The 23226-nt window shown below is 40.9% G+C and overlaps 1 protein-coding gene across 1 annotated transcript in view; it reads left to right on the forward strand.

The window, feature by feature from the left end:
* Nucleotides 1-23226, forward strand: part of LOC108600372 (MOXD1 homolog 2) — a 117496-nt gene that overhangs the window by 13835 nt on the left and 80435 nt on the right. Inside the window, exon 2 of the mRNA XM_017987909.2 lies at nt 3042-3072. The gene's annotated coding sequence lies outside the window, so the exon portion shown is untranslated. The remainder of the gene's footprint in view (nt 1-3041; nt 3073-23226) is intronic.

Consider the following 23226-nt stretch of genomic DNA (forward strand, 5'->3'; position numbering starts at 1 on the left):
TATAAATCGGATTGAGACATATGTTTTGTTACCCCAATATAAAGTGTTATATATATTGAACATAAGTATATATATAAGTATGCGAAATGTAAAAGAGTAGGTTGGTTTATATCAAAATGCAATGATAAAAAATTTTAAATAAAATATTTTGTGTGTCTATTCTAGTTAGCTGAGAAATTAAAAAATAATTACAAAAAAATATAGAAATAAAATAGCAGCATAGTAAAATTAGTTTTATCATTTATCAGTTTATAATTAAAGTAATATAAATATAAATATTTAAGAGAAGCTCTTCAGCTAAGTAGATATTCTAAAAAAAATTAGATAATTAATATAACTTTTTATTAATATATATAAAAATTCTAATTAGCAAAATTTATTTATTTATTTTTATTGTAGCCTAGATCTCATTCAATGACATTTTTAGAAGTTTCAATTACGATTAGCTATATAACAATATGAAATATACCATTCATAAAAAAAATGTATAAATATATTTCAACAGTTGTAGATTAAAAAAAATTACACAAAATAAAATATATTAGTTAATTGAGCCTTTTGTAGAAATTAATAAACATTTTAATAAGAAAAATATGTAAAAATATTTGCTTAAAAAATTTAATGAGGAAAAATATGTTAAAATATGTAATATGTAAAATAATAAATGCGAGTAAAAAATTTCCCAAAATATTATTAGTTAATTAAACATTTGTAAGATATTTATTCATTTATAATAAGCAAACTAATTAAAAAATAATTATTATAGTTAACCTTACAACTAAAGCTATTATTTAAAAGAAATCGCTAATTGGCTGGCACTTTACAAGGCAACTGGGCTGCATCTAAGATAATCCGCTCTTCTCATTAAGCATAACTCTTTCAACACCATCCGCATCAGCTCTCAGATCCTTCAGAGACGTGACTGGCATTCGCCACTTGCGCCCATTAACCTACGTTTATGATGCTCACATCGTTAATCCATTGGCTATAGTCGCACTCGTCTTCACACCCCCGCCTCGGCCATCATTAAGTCGCTTTTTATGCGCCTATCAATGTCTTGGCTTGGCTTGGTTGGCTTTGGCTGAGCGGAGCTGAGCTGAGCCCAAGCTGAGCTGCAGGCAACTTTTTAAAAGCACTTTTAATTGCTTGAACTTATTAAACCAGCTGCACTGACTAAGCATTGCACTGCACTGCCATGGCCACAGAACTTTGAATCTGCAACCTTCCGCTGCACTTAAGCAGTGCAGTGCTACTTTGTATTTGCCTCATATCCTTCAAAAACACAAACACTGCAAAACAAAATACAAAAACTATAAGTTGCAAAATAAGCAACAACAACAAAAACAACATGTAGGAAACGATGCAAAAGTTTATGGCTCTCGTTGTTGTTGTTGCTGCCTAGACAAAGACTCTGTAGCGTCTGTGTCTCAGGCTCTGACTAAGCTAAGGTCAGCAACTTTTATTTCTTGGCCAACACTTGCAGGCGAACGATTTTGTTGTTTTTGTTGCAAATGGGCAAGGAGCTGAAGCTGAAGCTGAAGCTGAAGCTGCTGCCGCTGAGCTGCTGCTGAGTCTAGAATTGTAGAGCTGCCACGCTGGTTGAAGCATCTTCGCAGTGGTTGCTGCTCTTACTGTTGCTGTTGTTGCTGTTGTCTGACAGCGTTTGCTTATCTTTTTTATTGTTCTTGGCCAACAACGATGGCAAAGTCTGGGCGCTTGCTGCTTTGGCTGCATTTTGGCATTTTGCAACGTTTTTGAAGTTTAATGCCAGAGTCGTGCCTCATATTTCGATGGAACAATAGACGGGGACGCGCGCTCTGGCAAAAACTAAGGCGTGCCAACAGGGGGCGGAGGTGTGCGCGCTTTTCCTTTATTTTTATTTTTTTATTTTACTTTTTGTGAATTTGGTGGTTGTTGCTTTTGCTTTTGGCCGGGTAATCCGCCTCAGTTTAGCACTTGAGCGGCGTCCTCAGCTTTATGCTGCCGGGGCGCACGGATTTGTTTGTGTGTGTTGCTGTTGTATTGTTCCAAAGCTGCTGCTGCCCCCAGCGCAGCTTCCCCTTGATTTCAACACGCGGCACAGCGGCGGCGACGGCGGCGGCGTCAGATTGAGCAAAAGTTGCTATTCCCATTGTTGTTGCTGCTGCTGTTGCCGCTGGGAAGTGTGAACATTTTGGGCAACACTCTCAGGTGGTTGCTTGCAAGGCGAGCGCTGCTCAAAAGGTGTTGGTAATGATGATTTTGAATTATTCATGATTCACGACGATTGAAATTATTTGCGCGCCCCGGCCACAGTCAGAGAGCTCTTCTCGTTTTGTTAAACTTTTGTTGCTGTTGCTGCTGCTGCTGCGCGTCGTGGCAAACACTTATAAGGCCCGATCCGACCCGGGCCTGGGCCTGCCACAACAATGCTCCGCATTATGCCGACGCCGACTTGTGTATTGGCCACAGTGTCTTACCTTACTCGCTTTATGTTAAATCATTCAAATTGAAAAACTACACTAACAGCTGAGGCTGCCATCCAGCCAGACGATGTGCCAATGTTTGGCCAATGTCTGCAGCAGAGTTCGCGTTCGCGTTCGCGTTCGCTCTACGTGGGTGACAGGGGCTCTGCTCTCAGGGGAGTGTGTGGAACAATGGGTTATCGTTAGGGCGCGCAAGTGTCATTTGAAATATGCTGATGTGCTTTGAGTTTGAGTTGTTGTTGTTGCTCTTGCTGCGGCTGCGGGTTTTATTTTTTCAATTCAATTGGATTGCCACTTTTGTTTTTGGGGAATGTTCTTTGTTCGCTAGTGCATAATATATTTGACTTGATCTCGTGTTTTGGCTGCCCTTGAGTTGCCAACAAAACTTTGCTATGCAGACACCATTCGTATATTTATTTTTCCGAAAGTCGCGACAAAAACTTTACGCTAGACTGCCACTTAGATGAACACAACAAATTGCAGTTGCAACAGTCACACATTTGTTTGCCTTAAAGTAATTAAAACTAAGAGTTTTTTTATATATATTCATTTTTAGTTTTCTTTGTTTCATTGCAGATTGTGGCACGCAAAAAAAACAATTTTTAAGGTAAGCATTTTTATATATTTGTTTAAATTTACAGAGCTGAGTGAAAAATAAATCAATTGAGTCAGACTTTAGTTCATTAGACGCAGAATAAAAATGTAAAATGGTCTTTAGATATTCGGAAAAATATTTAGAGCCCCAAAATTTAAAAAATGAGTAAGAAAAAAGTGTTTAAGTTGTAAGAATGAGTCGACAATATAAAAATACATCTAGAAATATCATATCAATTAGAATTAAAGCTAAAGCCTGCATTACATTTGAATTAGAATTCGAAAAATGCATTCAACTTGATTTAGAATTAAATGAATGCATTCGATTTCAATGAATTAATTAAGTTCAAAATTCAAATTAAATTTTAAGTAAGGAATTAACCAAACAACGTAATTCAAATTCACATTGGAAAAAATTAAATGCATTTAAAAAATATCTAAATTCGCAAATTGATTCATTCGCAACTGAATGTATTCATTTATATCTCTGAAATAGAAAAATCTGTTCAAGTTTATTTCATGCTGCCGGCTCGACTTTAAAGTTTGTGCTATCACCTCAAGTTGATCTAAATTTTAAATGCACATTCCCATGCGTGGATATATTGCAGGCAATCAAGCCTATTATAAAGCACTTGATATCAACACCTTCCCTTAATGCTCTTCACACACAATCGCTGGCGAAAACTTCCCACAACTATCCATCAAAGCATATTGGCCTAGTAATTTGCAGTGGTACAATCAGCAGAACTGAACTCTCGGCTCAACTCAACTCAGCTCAGCTCGGAGTTTGTTGTGTGTACTTCCCACAAATTATCACAAATTAGGCGCAGTTCGAGATTCTACACATGGCAGAGGTATTGAGCACATGTTTCAATCAAATTAAATTCGAACTCTGGGCCACAGCTGTAAACATAGTTTTGATGGCACATAATGCAAGAAAGCCGATGCCGATGCCAATGCCAATGCATGCGGCTGGCTGCATGTTGCATGCCCCCATGGCTGGTGAAAGGAGTGGGGGTCAGATTGAGGCTCAGGTAGAATGCCTTCCTCATAAGCAACACGTACGAACAATTCACAGCGAAGCCAGAGGCTGCTCGCATCGACATCGAGGTGCTAATGCTGATCAACAGCAACTGATAGCAACAGTCGTAGCCAGAAATAATGCAAAGAAGCAACAACAGCAGTAACAGCAACAGCCACAGCAACAGCAACGAGCTGAAATAACAATGCTGGCACTTTTGCTATAGTTTTGAGTTGCCTTCGTTCTCTATACAAAATTAAGTCAAAGAGTCGATTCGAGTCGAGTCGAGTTGGTCGGTCCAGCTCCAAAGGAAACCCAAACAATGCAGCCGACGACCGGTCGCAACGCCCGCTGGACGTGTATCTGATGCGGCTTCAACTTTAAGTCCAACAGTCGAACAGTCGAACAGTCTCGACCAGGCGCAGTCTCAGTTCCAGTCCAAGCACCAGTACGTAACACAAATCATCTTCCAGCGCTCACGAAATTGTTGCGCAAACTAAAAAGCCAGCCAAGCAGCAGAATGAGAAAAAATAAAACTAAAAACAAAAACAAAACACACACAGAAATCAGAGTAAAGAGCCAAAGCGTGAGGTTGGCAAAACAAAAGGAGGCGTTGGTGTTGCCGCTTGGTGTTGCCTCAATTGTTGTTGCCCGTATAGCACCGAAGCCGAAGCTTGGTCTGGACCAGCGCTACGTATGTGTGAACTGGTAAAACGTGACACATTTATATCACTTCGTTTGAATCGCAAAATAATAATAAATATAATAGCAAGCCGCCGTCGTTTCGAGGCAGAGACTGCGGCAGAGTCGCCACCGCCGCCGCCGCCGCCGCCGTCGCCGTGCCCATGTGAAAAAGCAAAAAATTATTCAAAGAAAATACAGACAAAAAATTTGACCTGTGTTAAATCGACATTTAGCTGCCAGCTAAATGTTAAACAAAAAAATATATATAAGCTGCTGGAATGCTTTCGATAATTCATGCAATGCTCGCTGGCTGGCATACCCTGGAGTCTCTCTGAGCTGTGTAGAGTCTCTAGCTTTCCACAGAGCATTTGCATTTGCATATCAGCGACTATCTGCAGCTGAAATGTAACACCTCGAAGGCAGTTTATTGCCTCTAAACGTGCATTTAAAATGTTTATTTATTTGGCTTTTAGTTTACTTCGCCATATGATATGTTGTCGCGCCTAAAATAAATAAATATGTAGCGCTAAAAATAGTCGAGATGTCAGGGGACTGAATTTATGAAATGCATGCCCAACCAACTTTTTAATTTTATTTTGGGCTTGTGTGTGAGAATTTGTTGCGAGTGAAATTTGCCTTTTGGAAAATCTTTGTCAACAATTGGCTCCAAACGACTTGATTGTTGGCTCAGAGAGTTTCTACTTTAAAAATATTTCTTTGCTTGCGGTTTAGCCATTTGACAATGCACGAAATATTGCACCCCTGGGTATGCGTCCTGGCCAGGGCCAGGGCTGTCAACGTGCAAGAGCGACGAACATGGACGAACGTCGGATGTATTTGTGGCGTATAATGTTACATCTGCTTAGCGGAAAGATAAATCAACGACGCGACTGCATCAGCATCAGCAACGGCAACACAGCAACAGCAACAGCAACAGCAGCAGCGCCAAACGTCGCACTCAAGTTGACAATGATAAATAGTGAAAAAGCACCAGGCTGGCTTGCTAGACAGCAAACAGAGAGAGAGACATAGACGAAGCTGTAGTTTGAGCTGGGACAGAGTTGGGAAACACCATGGCTCATGCCTCATGGTTTGTGTCTTGTGTGTGTGTGTGTGGGGCAGGCAAGTGGTGAAAGTTGTGCGCTTGTTTCGTGTGTAGCGGGCGTTGATTGAAGTAAAACATTTCGATTAAAGTTTATGAAATGCCAACTTTGCTGCAAAGTGCAAATAACAAAGCGATCCTAGCATCATTGTCAACCATAAACTGGCTACATACAGATTATTATATATACATATATAGAAAAAAGTGTGTGTGGGGCAAAACAATTTTTTAACGAGCTATGAGCAGTTGATTAAAAGTTTGTGCAACTTGCACAAAGGCCAAAGGGTTGAGAGTGCGCTGGCGGGCTAAAAGGCTTGTCCTTGTCCAAATCGAACAGCTCAAGCTTAAAAAATAAAAACTTCTTCTTGTTGTTGTTGCTGTTGTTGCTGCTACTGTTGTTGGGCGCCAGCGGCAAAAGCTGGAGCCGCAGATCAGGTGCCGTTGAGTTTTTGGGTGCGAATTTATGCAGAGACCGTCCGACCGCACTGAGTGCGTCGAACTTTGTAGCGAACTAAATACTCTTTGAGCTACAACAAAATTTAAATATAAATAAAGTGCCAAACAAAGTCGCAAAAGAAGCAAACAAGAAAATATAAAAGTCTTGTCTAGGCGAGGCAGCTGCTAGATTACGCTGGAAGTTGCTGCAAAGGCAAAGGACGCCCTAAAGGACACGCCAGCACTAAAATAAATAAATAAAAATGCTACAAAATGACATTAAAGGTAAAGCGACAAGCGAAACACAAGCCCAACCCCAAGCGAGCGCAAGAGTCTGAGCGACTGAGCGAGAGTTGAAAGAAGTAGGTAGTCAACTCCATGGACTCCATAGGCAAAGCAGCAGTAGGTGCCAACGGAGGCTGCTGCAAGTAAAGTAGTTGAACGAAAATAAAAAAGGGAAAAGGGGCACTGAGTAGAGTTAATGCGACGCAAGGGTGACAGGCAGTCAGTACATAGTTTTGTTAAGGCAAATGCAGAGGGGTGCGGGGGGAGACCCTTAGCTAGGGTAAGGCAGAGACAGTCACTGAAATAGTTCAGGCAATTTCAGTTTCTTTAGTATTAATAGTTCTCTGAAATTTCTCGCTGTGTACAGTAGCTGCTGCTCAACTTGAATGCAAATAACGTTGGCACAACTCAAGTGAAAAAGGGTTGACATTTCAGTTTAGTTTAGGGGTTCGCTTGAGTGTGGGGTGCAGGTAGTGGTACCTTTGGCTCAGCCAAGCGCAACGCTCAGCGAACTGGACATGATGGGCAAGTTTGTAACGATGTTAGGCTGAGACTGCTGGAAGAGACTGTTCCAAGTTATTTATAGGGTAGTTGTCGCATAGGTTTATAAGCAATTAGCCAAGTTACGCCACAGTTTGTGGCAAGAACATCAACAATTTTTGTCGCGTAACGCGCCTCAAGCTGTGCACCGCTGCTGCTCATTAAAAAATTGCCACAAAGGCCATCAGGCATCAGCTGTTTATGCAAATACCTTAACGCGTAAACTGGAGCCAGCTGACGCTATCGATGCAGTCGTGTGGCAGAGTCTTGAGTGGCGGACTGCTGGACCGCCCACAGCTCTTCAGTTGAGTGGAGTTGCATCCCAAGCAGAGACCGAGAGTGCGAGAGAGGCTTAGACCTTGTGTACATTGGGGCGCCATAAAGCAAAGTATGCCCCAATATAAAATGCCAACAGGGTGCCACACTGAGCACATAAACAAAGCGCCAGGCATGACCCACTCGCTCTCTCTCGCTCTCGCTCTAACGCCGCGCTGCAGTTGCATTGGCAGACACTGGGGCAACATGTGCATAGTATGCAAACCTCTAACTCTATATAGCCGTATATACTATATGTGTTTTTATTTACACAATTCGTTATGCCATAAATGCACTGACAGAATCTTAAGCAAATATTAAATCCAACTGGAGAATAGTTGAAAACGGAGCTGGCACAGGATGAATTATTCTCCCTCCACTATCTGCTGGAATTGCTCATGGAGGAGCATCAGTAGATTTAGCTGTTTTCTCTATGCATTTAGCTGGAATTTCTTAAATTTTATCAGCTGTAATTTTATATAGAACACAGCTCTAAAAATTTATTTTTAATGTAAGGTTATTGTTATATGAAAATATAATTGCATTTTTCAATTCTTGTAATTTCTAAAATTCAAAAGTAACAAATAATAAAAATATTACATTGCTAATTTTCAATTTCAAATGCTGGGCATATAATTTCAAGTTAAACTGAAACCAGCTTAGAAATGAATCAGAATCTCTTCTAGATGAAAGAGCAAGATAATTTTTAAGAAAGGTATCATAGTTTAAAATTCCCATCAATAAAATCTGTCCTAAATCTGAGCCTGCTATGATTTGTGGAGAGAATTGATTCTCTCGAGATTTCTTGCAATTAATTTCTCTCAGTGCACATACGTGAATCTGTATGTACGGTTGACATGATAGCGTGGAAAGAAAGCCGTTGACGAGAACGACGAAGCATTGAAAATTTTTGAACTAGTTTAAGTGGCCCATCATGAAGTCCCAAGTTTCTCGTTTGCACCAGGATTGTTTTACTTTATAAAGCGCATGCACATACGCACACAAACATACAAAATATATAGAGCTGCATGGTTATGCAAAGTAATTTTGTTGGCTTGCTGCTTGAGCGCCAGCAGGGGTAGGGCGGGAGCTTTGGCAAACTAACGAGTCAGGAGCAGCAAGGACAACACATAAAGCATGGCCTTAGTGCGTTAGAGTGAAAGAGAACGCACGTGTGTGAGTCTGTGTGTGTGAAGAAGCTGCAACGTCCAGGATCTTAGATGCTCGTCAAGTGGAAAGTTGGGGTGGGGTGGTGAGTGGAGCTGTTGCCGCTGGACTGTGTAAACAGCGTGAGCTGCGCACACTGCGCTGCTTTATTTTTTATTGCCGCCACACAAATTGGCAGTGTGCGTGCTCCGGGGTCCACATGACCCTCTTTTCCACAGCTGCACAGCAACTGCAATGCACAATTCCGCCCGCAAAACTAAACCAACCAAACGTTTGCACACACCCCACCACACCCCTCCCCACCCACCAACCTATTTGAAAGCGCAGATAATTTCATTTGAAGTATGGTAAAATAAAAAAATTTTGCTGCGTTAAAGTTTTTGCTTGTGCTCGTGCTAACGTCGAGTAATTTGTAGACGAGCGAGCTACCAGCTCAAAAGTCCTTGCCCCTCTTTTGCACTCACTGTTGTTTTGTTTTTATTTCTCAACTTGCTGCAGCAGCAGCAGCAGTAGCAGCAGCTGAAAAGCAGCTCATTTCCTTTCGGCTAATGATGTGGGTCAATTATGGCAGTAACTGCAATAGCAGCAGCAGTTGCTCTCTCTCCCTTGCTCTGAGCTTTTGGGGGTCTATACAGATTTTGTCTACTGGAATTAATGGCATTAGTTTTTGTGCATTTAGTTTTGATTAGTGTGGAGAATGCTCTGCCATCGAATGCTTGGCAATTTTCAATTTTTATTTTCAAATTGTGCAATTTGCATTTAAACGCACTTTTTGTTTGCTCGTTGGTCGTTGCTCGTTTCTCGTTGCGATTTGCATTAAACCAAAGCTGAAAGTTTCTACAACTAAAGTTACCCTCAAAAGTTGAATTAAGGAAGCTTTGTTATTATTATGACATCCTTACAAAGTAGTGGAAGTGTCATTGTTACAGAGTTGCTAATAATAATAAGGAAGCTATTAATGTTAGTTTGTGAGGACTTGAAAAGGGTTACTCAGGAAGTCAACCGAGTATTTGATGGCATATTTATTTTCACAGTAATTCGCAGTGCCATAAAAAGAGATAACCCAACAGATTGTTTCGTTTCAAGTAGTTTGGGAAAACCCTACTTAGCATTTGGTAATGCTTTTGGGAAGATAATCCAATAAAGAATTCCTAAATAAATGCCCGAATATCTTCTGTAAAAAAGTACCCGGAATTGGGAAAACCCTACTTAGTTTTTGGTAAAGCTTTTGGGAAGACATTCCAATTAAGAATTCCTAAATAAATTTCGAAATATCTTCTGTAAAATAATTACCCGTGATTTGTTAATAATAAAAAAGAGTAAGAGATATCTTTAATATTCTGTACGTAAGTTCGTATATCACCTTTGAGGAGGACTGATTCTGAAAATAGACCTGTTGACAGATAGCACTCAAATTTGGTTTAATATCGGGGAATGGAGATATAGAGGAATGAGGATATCACTTACTTATTTTTCTTTTATCAACAAATTCCGAAGGTATTTATAAATTCTTTATACTTTTTATAGAATTGATCTTCAGTAATTGATTGAATCCAAACCTTGCCAAGTATTTTCTTAAGTCTACTTCTAACTTTGCCCTGCGTTTCCACTTAAACAACTTCGGTAGCCAAATCTACTTGTTATACCACATTGCCTTCCACAAATATCTTGGGCCAGCTTAGCTGCAACAACAACAATGAACAAAAAAAAAGTAAACCGCATGCACGTTTCGTCTGCCAAGCTGCCGCATAGCTCACACGCCCCCTTCCGCCCCTGCAACCTTAGCAGTTCCATGAGGTGCCCCTCAGTATTGAAGCTTTATACGTGCATAAAAATCAAATCTCTGTGTTGGTTATTTGTAATTTGTAGTCGTTTTTTCCCTTATTTTTTTTTTTTGATTATTTTATATGTCAACGGCATTTTTCTGTATATTTTTTCTTGCAACATTTTGGGTCTTTTTTTGGCAGAGGTGTGCGCCCTTTTGGCTCTGCCGGGCTGCAATTTTTTTATTTTTTTTTTTTGGCTTCAATGCAGCAAAGCTTGAACCCCCTATTGTTACAATATATTAATGCAGCTTCAATTGTGCGCTGATTGGCAATCGAGAATGTGACTTGCATGCACCACCGCACCACCGCTACCCTCTCACCTCACCTTACCTCACCCGTTAACCCCAACCGAAAAAAAGGAAAAAAAAAACGTGGCACGGTTATTTGAATAGCGCTGGCGTTTGCGCCACTTATTAAATTAAAAACACACACACACACACAGAGACAAACATCAATACAAACGTGCGTATCTCTGTGTATAAGTATAGTATGCATATAAATATGGTTGATGGTATTTTTTTTACTATTTAACGTGCATTCTTCGACAATTTGATTGTGGTCGAGCAGGCGTATGAAAATCAATTTCACGCTGAAGCGCACCAAAAACTTTAATAATATTTGCGTCGCGGCACTTAACAGAGAGACAGACAGAAAGATAGAGAGAGAGAGAGGGTGAGCAGGGGTAGGGGGGGGGGGCAAAGATGCAGCAGCAGGGTCCAGCTGCAAAATTTTTAGAGTGCGTGTGTGTGCGTGGGGGATAAAGCGATAGACTGGGGACTATGCGTGTTGCATTCATCGATTTATGGGACGTTGCGCCTCAAAGCGAAATTAAAATTCAATAAATGGCACTCGAATATCCAGTCGGGCGGCCTACACACAGACATATGGACGGACGGACCTAGAGAGACAAGTTGCAAAGATTTTAATGGCTCTAAAGTGGATACAATGGGTCTGTAATGTGGTTTGTAGCCACATTCAAGTGGGCATCATGGCTCTGGATCATGGCATGAGCGCTGGCATGGAAATTAAAATGTTGGAAGCTTTAAAGCACTTGTGAATTAGTTTGGCTTGCTTTATGACTGGAAGATCGTTTTGCATGAGCATCTCTAAAAATTTATATATTCCCACCATTCATTCGGTTCTTAATTTAATCGTCTGCACTATTGCTGGCAAATGCCAGCAGCAGAGTATTTGCAGTTTCATAGCAGCGAAATCAACTTTTATAACCTGCTTGACATGCACCAGGAATTTATCACCTGGCCAACGCAGCGAACTCTCCTGGTAAGTCTCGCCAAAGTCAGCGCTGAAGCTGAAGCTGCAAGCGCTCCAGACACTTGGCATAGTTTGTGGCCCAAGAGAGCAGCAGCAGCAGTCAGGCAATGGATTTTTAGTGCTTGAGCCTGCTCCCTACCATGTTTATGTGTGTGTGTGTCTGTGTGTGTGTGTGTGTTGAACCTACACGTAGCACTAACTTTTGCTTCGAACATAAAGTGCGCGCAAAGAATTTACCGCATAAATTTTAACAAGTAGCAAAAGGCAAAGGTAAAGGCAGAAGCTGCAGCTTGGCCTGGCCCTTGGACACAAAACTTGCAGCCAAACCGCACTTTGGCACAAAACTCACAAGACACTCATAACTTTTTATGTTGCTTCGCTGCACACCCCAAAAACCCAAGAAAAAACCAACAACAACAACAAGCCCAGACCCAGACTGCAGCCCAGCGTCAAGCTCAACTTGACCAGCTACCTAGCGTGTTGCAAGTGTGGGACCACCCCAAGAAGACTGCAACTGCTGCTGCTGTTGCACTTGGCCAAATCCCTGGGCTGTGCTGAAAGTTTTTGGGCTTTGCCGCCTGCCGCTGTTTTTTTTTTTTTAATGTCTTTTTGCGCGCTGCTCATGTGTTTACAAAGTAATTACGCTGGCTGAAATTAAATTCATAAGAAGCCGACGTCGTTTAAAAAGCGTTTTTCTTTTTCAGCATAGTTTCTATTTTTTTCCTTTTGCTGTTAATGCACGTTAAAAGGTTTTTTCCTTTGGCAAGGCGTTGCCCAAACAGTTGGCAACAGTTTTGGGCGCTCATTCAATGCAAAGCGCGGGTGGGGAGGGGGGTCAGACGGCTATGCAGATTAGTGAATATTAAGGCAAGGTATTTAAACGCGGCTTAGCAGTGGCAACAACAACAACAACAACAACAACAACAACAACAACAACAAGAGGAACATGCAACACGCCTCCAACTTGGGTGGCAAGTTGTGAACAAGCGGACTTAGTTGATGCAGCGATGCAGAGTTTAATTGAAACACGAGTAGCCAGCATAAGTGCGAGTGAGAAAGCGAGCGGTTGAGTGGGGCCAAGTGGTATCAATGGAGAGTTGAAAGGTAATTTGAGCCGACTAAGGGTGCAACAAGCTTTAATGGGAGCTGCGTAATTTGATAAGCTGGACAGCGCTGATTTTCTTGGAAATTATAGGTAGCCGCTTGAAATCTGGACAAGCAGCGCTATCAGCCGCAAATGAAGCAACTTGGCCCGCAACACGAGCCAGCCAGAGTCAACATAAAATTATGTAAAAACGCATTAAAAACACAGATAAGTTCGATCTATAAAAAAGCGGGCTCAGATTAATTTTTTTCTTAAAGAAATCTTTTGTGCGACGCTTGCAGCTGCTGCTTCTATAGAAAACTAGCTAACAATATAAAGAAAACAATATTATTGTGTGGCCGTAACAAAAGCAGCGCGTTAAGAGTCGAGGCAGCTTTAAAATTTCGTTTGTAGCCCAAGCAATCTGTGCTAAATATTCACTTTGGCATTTGAATGCCGCACAGGGACTTGCCGCATACAAATGCGGCTAGAATACGGCGTAACGTATTAATTTTGAATCTCTGCAGCAACAGCAACAACAAGAACAACAACAATAGCAATGACAACAATAAGTATAAGCCCAGGAAATGCTGAATGAAAATGAAGATGCCTGACGATACGACAAGTACATCAACTTAGCGTGAGACAGACGTTGACTTTTTACCATTTTGAGTGCTCAGCTCAGTCGGCGCTGCCTGTTCGGAGTGCGAGGGTGAGACTAAATGCCAACCAAGGCAGCCTCTCTCTCTCTCTCTCTCTCTCTCTCTCTCTCTGTTGTAGGCCTTTTATTGCTATTGTCAAACTATTGTCTGTGTGTCTGTGAGTGTGTGTGTGTTTGCTTGAGTTGCTTTTTATGAAACATCAAAATGTCAGTCAATGTCATTAAATGACTTTTATATTACACCTAATACGATGACAAGGCCTCAGTCTGACTGCCTGGCTGGCTTGGTGGCTGCTCTGGTGTATCTTTTTGAGTGTATCTTAAAGATTCTAAAATTAGACAATTGTGACTCTTGTTATGGTGCACGACCCAGCGACAAGGACTGGCGCGCACATGCGAATTGCGGTGACAAAAAAAAAAAAAACAGAAATGTTTATAAGAAAATAAGTGAAACAGATTTCGTCGCTGTGTGTGTGTGTGTTGCATGCTGCGGCTGCTGCTGCTGCTGCTGGGGGTAAAGACCGTGGCTTGCCGCGCGTTGACAGCCAAACAATTTGCTGAAATAAGTTTGAAATTGAATGAAATTGTCAAAAGCATTTCGCATATTTTTCTTGCCAGCGTCTGTGACACACGCTCAAGAAATCTTGCAACTGTCTGGAAAATTCTTATATTTATTTTCTTATTTTTTTTTTTTTTTTGTTTGCCTCCACTCCCTTATAAAAAACCAGCTGAAATTGCTGTCGATGTGTAATGAAAACCATAAAATATTTAATAAAAATATTTACTATGCATATACGAATGCGCCTCACTTGGCCAACAGTCAACAACGTTATGAGGCGTCGTAACATAAATTAGTTTGCTTTTTAGTGTGGCACAAAAGTTCACTAAGTATGTGTATGTGGCAAGGGGGGACCGAGGGGGATTGGTAGCCAGCGAGCTTGATTTATGCTCGAAATTTGATAGCACGTTCAAAATGCTGAAGCGTTTTTCTACACAAGTATTTCATGTGTGTGTGTGTGTGTGTTAGTGTGTGTCTGTGTGCTTTATTTTTATGTAAAGCGCATAAAGAAAAAGTTTTTTGTAGAGTTTCGACGTCATAAACTCATTTTTATTTATGGCCAAGGGACTGTGTCGGAAATCGAAATCGAGTCGTCATCTCAGGCCGAGAAATGAGAGCAACGCCCCTCACTCCACCAACCCACCCACCCAGTAAACTGTCTGCTGGTAGCCACCAAAGTGCATCACGCCATTTAATTATTGCAGCTCTTTAGTTAATAGTTTTAGCAACGCGCAGCTGGAGAAGATTTGTGTAGCGGTTTCATTTTATCTATGCACACATATAAATATACACATTTTCCATTTTCGTAAGCATTTGCTTATGGGGGCTTTAGATAGTTTTGATATATGACTGTTGCGCATGAAGGGAGCATGAAGTTTGTTTTTTTATTTTTTTGAAATCAGCATATGAATAGCTCTTAGCTCTAAGCGGCATTAAAACTGGACATTTATGATGATCTATTTAGGCAAACAAGCTATCGAGAGTCTGTAGATTGTCCAAGGGGCATAATAAAGTCAGTTTCCCGCAGTTTATATCGGACTTGGTTTCGCTTTTCATATGCATATGCGTATGCGAAGAGTGGGGGAGATTAATTTGGAATAGAGCTGTTGGAATTTCAATAGCACAAAAATATGTATAATAAATATATTAACTGACGCCGAACTGTCGTGAAATTTAAAACAATTGCTTGCGACTTTAAGCTTTCATTTGCTTTGCTAATCTATTTTTATTTTTACTTTGCTATTTTTGCTGCTGTCACTTAATTTCAATTCTTTATGAAGCATTTAACATTTTTTATCTCGCTGCCTGCGCAAAACTTTTACTGCCAGCGTCGCTTTTAAATTTAAATTCTTGTAACAGGCAACAACTTGAAGCTAGAGAGCTAAAAGATCTTCTGCCTTGTTGGCCAGGCCAAGCCAACTCCTACTCCTACTCCGTTGTTGCCACAACCATTTTTATGGCTCATTTTTTTACGCGCTGCTTTGCGCGTTTTCTTTTACTTTTTGCTTGATTTCTTTTAATGAAAAATTTGTTACAGCATTTTATATAACGAAATGCAGACGTACAACAATAACAGCAGCAGCAGCAACAACAACAACAACAACATTGTTAAACAAAGCAATGCAGCAGCACCCGCTTGTACTCAAAACATCTCCAGACCTGGCTCCAGCTTCAGCTCCTGTTGCAGACGTTCATTTGGTTGGCTTTGGCTTGGCTGATTATTTTTAACTGGCAAACAGCTAATTAAGTATGGAGTAGCATTTGTTGTTGTCGCGACTGTAAAGAAACAATGAAAAAAATGCCGGTCCCAGCTGAGAAGGTGCAAGTGGAAATGCAACCGCCCAACAAAGTTGCAATAAATGACGTAAAATGTAATGCGGGCTCTGCATTGTCGTTGTTGTCGTTTGCTGCTAACTCACTTTGTCGTAGTTATGTCGTTTATAATAAAAAGTCAGCGCTACTTTAATGGCTGCTGCTGTTCTTGCCGCTGCTCCTGCTGCTGCTGCTGCTGCTTTGCCTCGGCGTCATTTCAAATCAAATGAGTGCCACAGCTGGCAGAGCCAACAGCAACAATAAACAACAAGCATGCATTGTTGAACTTCAAACAAGTCTGCATTGGTATACACTGCAATCTTTGAAGTCACATGGAAATGACAAAGTGTTGTGGGAAACTTTAAATAAAATATAAATTTATATTAAATACATTTTTTGCAAAATTAAATAATTTGGCAATGTTTAGAAACACTCAACAACTTGGGCAAAACCAATAGAGTGACTCTATACTGGGATCCCGGGTCACCCCTGAATACCCCGAAACGAAGCTGCTGGGAGGGAGCATACTTGACCTTCTGGGGACTGAAGCCTCTTTGTGGGCCAAGTTATGTTAACACTAACATAAGTCTAGAAACTCAGCGCAAGAGTGAGAACTGGTGGGCGAAATCAGTAGGGGCCAGGCATGGCAAGAGACTTGATGGGTTGACTGTCTGAATTTTGGTCAAAACTCCCTTCGGATAATCACAGGATTCTTGATCTAAAGATTGTGGATGATGCAACATGCAGACTCTACTTAGATCATGAACAATTACTGGAGGAGTCTCCTGGATTCCTCAGAGTAAGTCTTAGTCAAATGGGGATTCACCTTAGATACTAGTAAGATGAGGAACTGGAGACCTTGAGAACTTGAGGGAAAATTTCTGGCATTTCTGCACTTAATAGGACTGGACACGGAACTGTAGCTCATCTAACAGTGGGAGGTACAATAGCAAACACTCCATTTAATATTAATAATATATTATTAATATTATGTAGCTCACACTTTGCTTGTCGCATACTTTGTAGAGTATTTCAGTAGAGCCAAGCAGTCTGGCTGGTGGCTGCTTCACCCACACACCCACCCACACACCCATAGCAAGTATTCTTTGCTGGTTCCTTTGTGGTTTTTTTCAGTTACAGCTGCCTGCATGTAAGTGGCCTGTAACTGCACTAGAGATGCAGGCAGAGAAACTCGAAGAACTCCACAAGGCTCACACTCGTTCGCAGCAGCACTTGTTGTGTTCTCTACTGGGCTGGGCTGGGCTGGCATATAACTACATTTAGCATTATATCGACATCTGTTCGGCAGAAAGTCATCAAAAGTACTAAAAAGCAAAACAAAGTTGCCCCATGAGCAACCGGCAGCCGGCACAAAAGTTTCGCCAAGTTGCAGCCAGCTTCGGTAATGGTGCAACAGGATTGGCCCACAACATCCCATATAGCAGTTATGGACCATGGTGGGTGGGGGGCAGAGCCACAACCCATAAGCACTTCCCAGTGATTGCGATTTTTGGGTAAATGTTGTACGCTTCGCTTTTTTTCTCACTGCTGCTGCTGCATTTTTGCTGTAAATACAAAGTAAGCAGCTTTGTTCAGCGAGCAAAGAGTTGGCGATTTTTACTAAATAATGAGGCTAATTTATTTGGATTAAGTAAGCAAAGCAGCCAGCAAGCGAGCGAGCAGCCGCTTTAAAGTTTATAAAATGTTTAAGTTACATGCTTTGATTTTCTCACTATTTGTTTGCAGTTTTACTGCAGTTTTGTTTAGTCTGCGTAATGAGCAAAGAAATATATAAAAAAAAAATAAAAAGACTGCAACTGCCTGTGACATTTCTGCCGAGTTGAATCTTTTTCGTTTCTTTTCCTTATTATTGTCTCTGGCAGCTGGCAGCAGTTGCCAGTTGCCAGTTGCAACTGCCAGCTTGCAATCCCGTCTCTGATAGTCGTGTAATAAGCCCAAGACAGCCAACAGACAACAAACTAAATGCATTTGAACTCGGCACAGCCATTGTCGTTTTCTCTCACACATACAGGGATTGAAACTAGACACAAACACACACACACACACATATTTATGTGGCAAGCATGCAACAATCATGTTGATCATTATGACAATATTTGCGCGCACTCTGCGCAATATTTTTTTTCCACAGACAGACCTCGAGAGCCAGACGAGTGAGTGAGCGAGCACATGGCGGAAGTTGACTTTATGCATTTGCGAAATGTTGACACACTATTCAAAAATTATTGCACAGCTTTTTGCCATCAACGCTATCATTGTGATTGCGATTATTTTTATTGTTGTTGTTGTTGTTGTTGCTATAGCTTTTGCCATTGTTGTCAGTCCAATAGAAAATAATAGTACTCAAATGATTTATACAACACTCATGCATATGTAAATAACAAATAAAAGTTTTTGCCAAAGCTCATGTACTATATATATGCATTTTTTTTTCCAATTTCATTACAGGTATGTTAACAAGCTGTAAACAGAGCCGTTGATTTAATTAAAAGTAAATCAAACAAAAAGCGCAAAGCTGCTGGCAGCAGCGCAAAAAACTGTTACGTATACGTATGTATAACCGAATGTATCTCAAAGTTGATTGATTAACAGCATGTTTTAGTCAAATCAATTAAGAGTGTAAACAATTTGCAATTTATATTTTTACCGCAGCACAATTTAAACGAATGTGCTGCACTTTCTGTGGGAAAGTGGGAAAGTAAATGCCAAAGGCTTTTAAGAAAATCGTATAAATTATCTTCCCACCGCTTTTAGAATTTCTACTAAAATGTATGTAAATCACGCAGTGCACTTGGTCCGGCTCCGCTCCGCTCCGAGTTTCCTACACAGCCTACACAGAAATTATGACAGACGTTTGCTTTTAGACTTTTGGTGAAAAGCCGCTTTATCTAAGGTAACAAATCTATTTTGTGGTCTTCCTCAATCGTTTGCTACCTGTTTTGACCTATACTCTAATTGTTTTCATCCATTTCACTTTTGTGTCATGAATATTCCATCAGTTTATCTATCACAGATGACTCAGCTAGTTAAATGTTCTGATGAAATGCATTTAGGGGCGACAGACACACGTTGCGTATTTTTTTTTATTTCTAATATGCATTCTCATTGGCGGGCTATAACATATACGGTTGGCATGTTTCCTGGGCAGATAACAACACAACTTGGCTAATGGCTAGTCTTTAACCTTTTAATAGAGCACATTTTGCTTATCAGCGAAGAAACTTAACAGAACTTTACGCTAGCCGCGCCATTAGGTCGCCTCTTCTGCTAACTCGCTCTGCTCTGTGTGTGGTTTATGAAGATGGAGCCGGTGTGGAGGCCAACCGCGACTTTCATCGCCATACACAACTTCAATTCGAGGCTATAAAATTCCACAACAGCCACAGCCACAGCCGCAGAAACAAAATCAAGCGACTACCAGCCCAGACGCAGACGCTCCGAAATTGTTTAATAGACAACGCCTTTTAGCTTTTATAGGCATTTTTCATGCACCTTTTTTTTGGTCTGTGGGAGCCAGTGAAACGGCCTTGTTATACCCCGGGGCTAATGTCAGTTGGAGTATATCAAGCCGAAAGGATTTGACGTCATCAATTTGTTTTAGCTGCAGTTTTCGGCACTTGTCGAACTATCGATAACATTTAGTAATTTTAAATTAATTATATATTTTGTTACAATAACTGTTTATCGATAGTATTGACTTCAGTTCCCTAAGTGCGCATATCGATAATATCGATAACTTTGCGCAATTACAAGCAATTCATAATCTTTTAGTACCTGCTCATCGATAGTATCGATACCTATCTAATATGCTATTTTCATAAGAGGGTATTTTAGAGTTATCAACTTCTATTCCTTCAACTGTAGCGCTTTGTTTTTTCCCATATTATGCGCCAAATTTTATGCACATCAAGCCAAGTTAAAAGGGCCACCGATTTTGTATACCCCCCCAAAAATTGTCAAATAAAACTAAAGGCTCTAAAATAGCTTTTAAAGTCATAAAATTACATGACTTTTAAGTCATAAAAATTAACGATGGGTGCGTGGCAAAAACACTGAAACAGGAAATACTCACGCACACACACACAACACAGTCAGCACTCAGCTACTTGCATAGAGTTAGAATGAGATACAAAACAGTAGAGCGAAAGATAAAGATTTTTCTACTGCCTTATATGTTTGTTTGTTTTTTTCTTTCTTGTGCCCCTTAATAGAATTTCGCTTAATTTGAGTAGACAGTGAGTGAAAAAAGGGGCAAATAAAAAAGTTTTTCCAACTCTTTTAATTAAATGATTATTGGAGGACGGGGCCATTGAACGCACAAGCGATATCAGGCAATGTCAATAGAGCGCCCAGTACTCGCCACAGTCCAGGCCGAGACAAGAAAAGTGGGGCGCGGGGAGGTAAGAAAAGACAGTAGCGCAAAGCGTAAAGCGTATTAATGATGAATATTTATGTGCGAAGCAGAACGGAAACGGACAGCGCGATGAGAGCGAGCGAGAGAGAAGGGGCTGAGAAATGCGGCATAAATTAGACTAAAGTGTGGTCAGGGTGGGTCAACGTCAACCATCAAGCTGGAAAGTAGCCGTATGGGCTCACTGATAGTGCCACTGAGTGAGGGTGAGGGTGAGGGGTCGGGGTGTTAAAGTTACTGACTAATTATGCAATAGTGCGTAAGGGTCTAAGTGCTCTCGGGTTGGACTACAGATAAAGTTGCCGCCATGGGAATTAAGTCGAGAGAAGGTAACAACATAAAAGTCAATTGTTCTGAATGAAAAGTTAGTTTGCTTCCCAATAGTTTTTTTTTTTCTAATTCAAATGTTACTTTAATGTTGTACAGCTAACTTTGTATGCTGACCCAGCAATTGTAAATCTTGCGGATTTCTTCCAGCACTTATCATAGATCATTTGCTTGGCTTGGCTGCCAGCTTAGAAACCTGCGTAAATTCCGTTTGCCACACGTCGCACATCAAACAAATGGCCGCACGCACCAGCTTCCATTCACACACACACACACACACACAGACTCACGCTCGTTGCCTTCATTGAAGTGACTGCCCCAACACAATAATCCTGCAACTCAACGGAACGTCGCCAGCAATCTAAGAAAAATGCCAACGGCAGCGGTACAAGCTCCAAGCTCCAAGAACTCCCCCTTAGCCAGCAGCTGCTGCTGTCGCTCCATTGGTCCATTGGAGTGAAGCGAGCAGGCGTCGGCGCCACCCTCTGACAGTTTGTCACATTCAAGCTGTGTGGGTGTGTGTGTGTGTGTGTGTAAGTCGGCAAGTTCAGCAGCGAATAAGAAAAATTCAAGTAAATTCAAGTAAATTGATTTTTCTTATGCTTGGGTTTGACTGCTGGTGACCGACCGCTTACGCCTCTGCTATTGCTGTCAGTTGCCCTCACACACACACACACACACACCCGAATGAAAAAAGCATTCGCACTGTGCGCGTACTCAACATCCTTGCCATCCTTTGGCTGCTGTCCTCTATGCTCATCTCAGCAGCACTTTTGTTGTCCCTATTACCCATTGCCAGTTGCCATTGCTGCTGGCTTTTCATACAATTTTGCTTTTGGCGCGTAATCGACTTCATGCTCTTGCTTTTAATGGTATTTTTCCTGTGGTTCAAACTAATATCCATAATGCATAAATATGCCGAGCGAGCTCGGCCCCACTACCTAACCCAAACCCAAGCCCCAAGCCCAAGCCCAATGCAGCTGCCTTGGCATTTACTTCTATCATTTTGCTTGCGATATACAATTTTTTCTCAAGTCTTGGACGTCTTGGCTGCTTTTTGTATAAAACATCGCTTCTTATATATATTTCTTTTTTTTTTTATCATCTTACGCTTTTTACACAATTTATGCGAAAAAATCTATACTACGTCTGCAATTTATTGCATTTTCGTTAGCAGACCATTGAAAAAGAAATGCGAGCGAAAGGACAAAAAAAAAAACACAAAAAATTTGCTGATTTTAATGTTTTGTCAAAGTAAGCAGCAGCTGCTGCTGCCGCGTCTTGTTATTGTTGTTGATTTGTTAATAAACAATTTTATGACGCATGGGCTCAGCATAAAATTCACACGCAAAGCAAATTTTACGATTGGAGCCGCTTATTGTTTTTATATCCTTGATCGATAGGGTAACAAGCGGGCGTATTAAATATGCCAAAAATATTGGGATAAATCATTGGAATTATTTTTTTGGAAAATATCTCTAGCTCTCACACATTATACAAAATTTATGAGCAGTCAGAGCTCATATAAATAATAAATATTTGTGCTTTGATTGTCGCTTGGCTTAGAGCATATGCCAGCGTCGTCTAAGCTGCTTGACAACCTTATGGACTTATTACGTATACGTATTATCTTAGGCAGCGTGGGCATAGCTCGCCGACTATGAGGGCAACAGCTGTCACAATTTCTTTTAGCGCTTTTGCTTTGTTTTTGCTGTGTGTGTGTTTGTTTCTTTTCGTATGGGGCATGTGCCACCTTGAGACGGCGACATCAGTTGGACGCTCAGCTGAAGTAGAAGCTGCAGCTCAGCTCAGCTCTGCTGCCTTAACTGTTAGTCATATATCTTGCCACGCTTGCTGGCTGTCGCGCTGGCTGACTGGCTGGCAAATATCTAACAATTTCTTATACTAGTCACAGTTCTATAATTTCTCGATTTATTTTGTTGCTGCCTGCCTGGCTGTCCTGATTGTCCTGACTGCCTGCCTGACTGCCACAGACAATCCAAACATTATTCAAAGTCAAACTTCATTCGCACTCACAGATTCTCACACACACACACACCAATACACATATGCAGGCAAATTTTTAACCACATTATTTATTTACTGTTCGCTTTGCTTCACGTGCTTTTCGCTTGCTATCTCGCTCTCACATTTGTTTAATATGAATGTTGCTGTATCTATGTAAATATGTTGCACACTTTACGTCGCTGTTGCTGTTGCTGTTGTTTGGTTTTTGTATTTATATCAGCCACAATTTATCAGCGGCCATAACAAAAGGCGCCTGCTGCCATTGTCGCCAAGTTGGCTGCCAAAAACCGAAGCCGCAACCAAAACCCAATACCCCAAACCCCAAAACTGTCGTTTGCCATACTGTCAAGTCAGCCTCCCAGCAACAACAGCGCAACAACAGCGCAACAAACATTAGAATAACAACAAATAGCAATTTTTTGTTGTTTTATTATTTGCTAGCAAAGAGCGCTGCGTCACATTTTCCAACTGCAAATAATAATTTTGCGGCTGAGGCAAAAATTATATTTCATGCTCTGAAAATTGTGAAAACGAAAACAATAATAAATGTGGCAAACACACACGCTCGAATAAGAATATGGCAAGAAAAATGAAAATGATTAGCAATAAACAAGCAA

This window comes from Drosophila busckii, chromosome 3L (assembly GCF_011750605.1).
Source record: "Drosophila busckii strain San Diego stock center, stock number 13000-0081.31 chromosome 3L, ASM1175060v1, whole genome shotgun sequence".
Classification (NCBI taxonomy): domain Eukaryota; kingdom Metazoa; phylum Arthropoda; class Insecta; order Diptera; family Drosophilidae; genus Drosophila; species Drosophila busckii.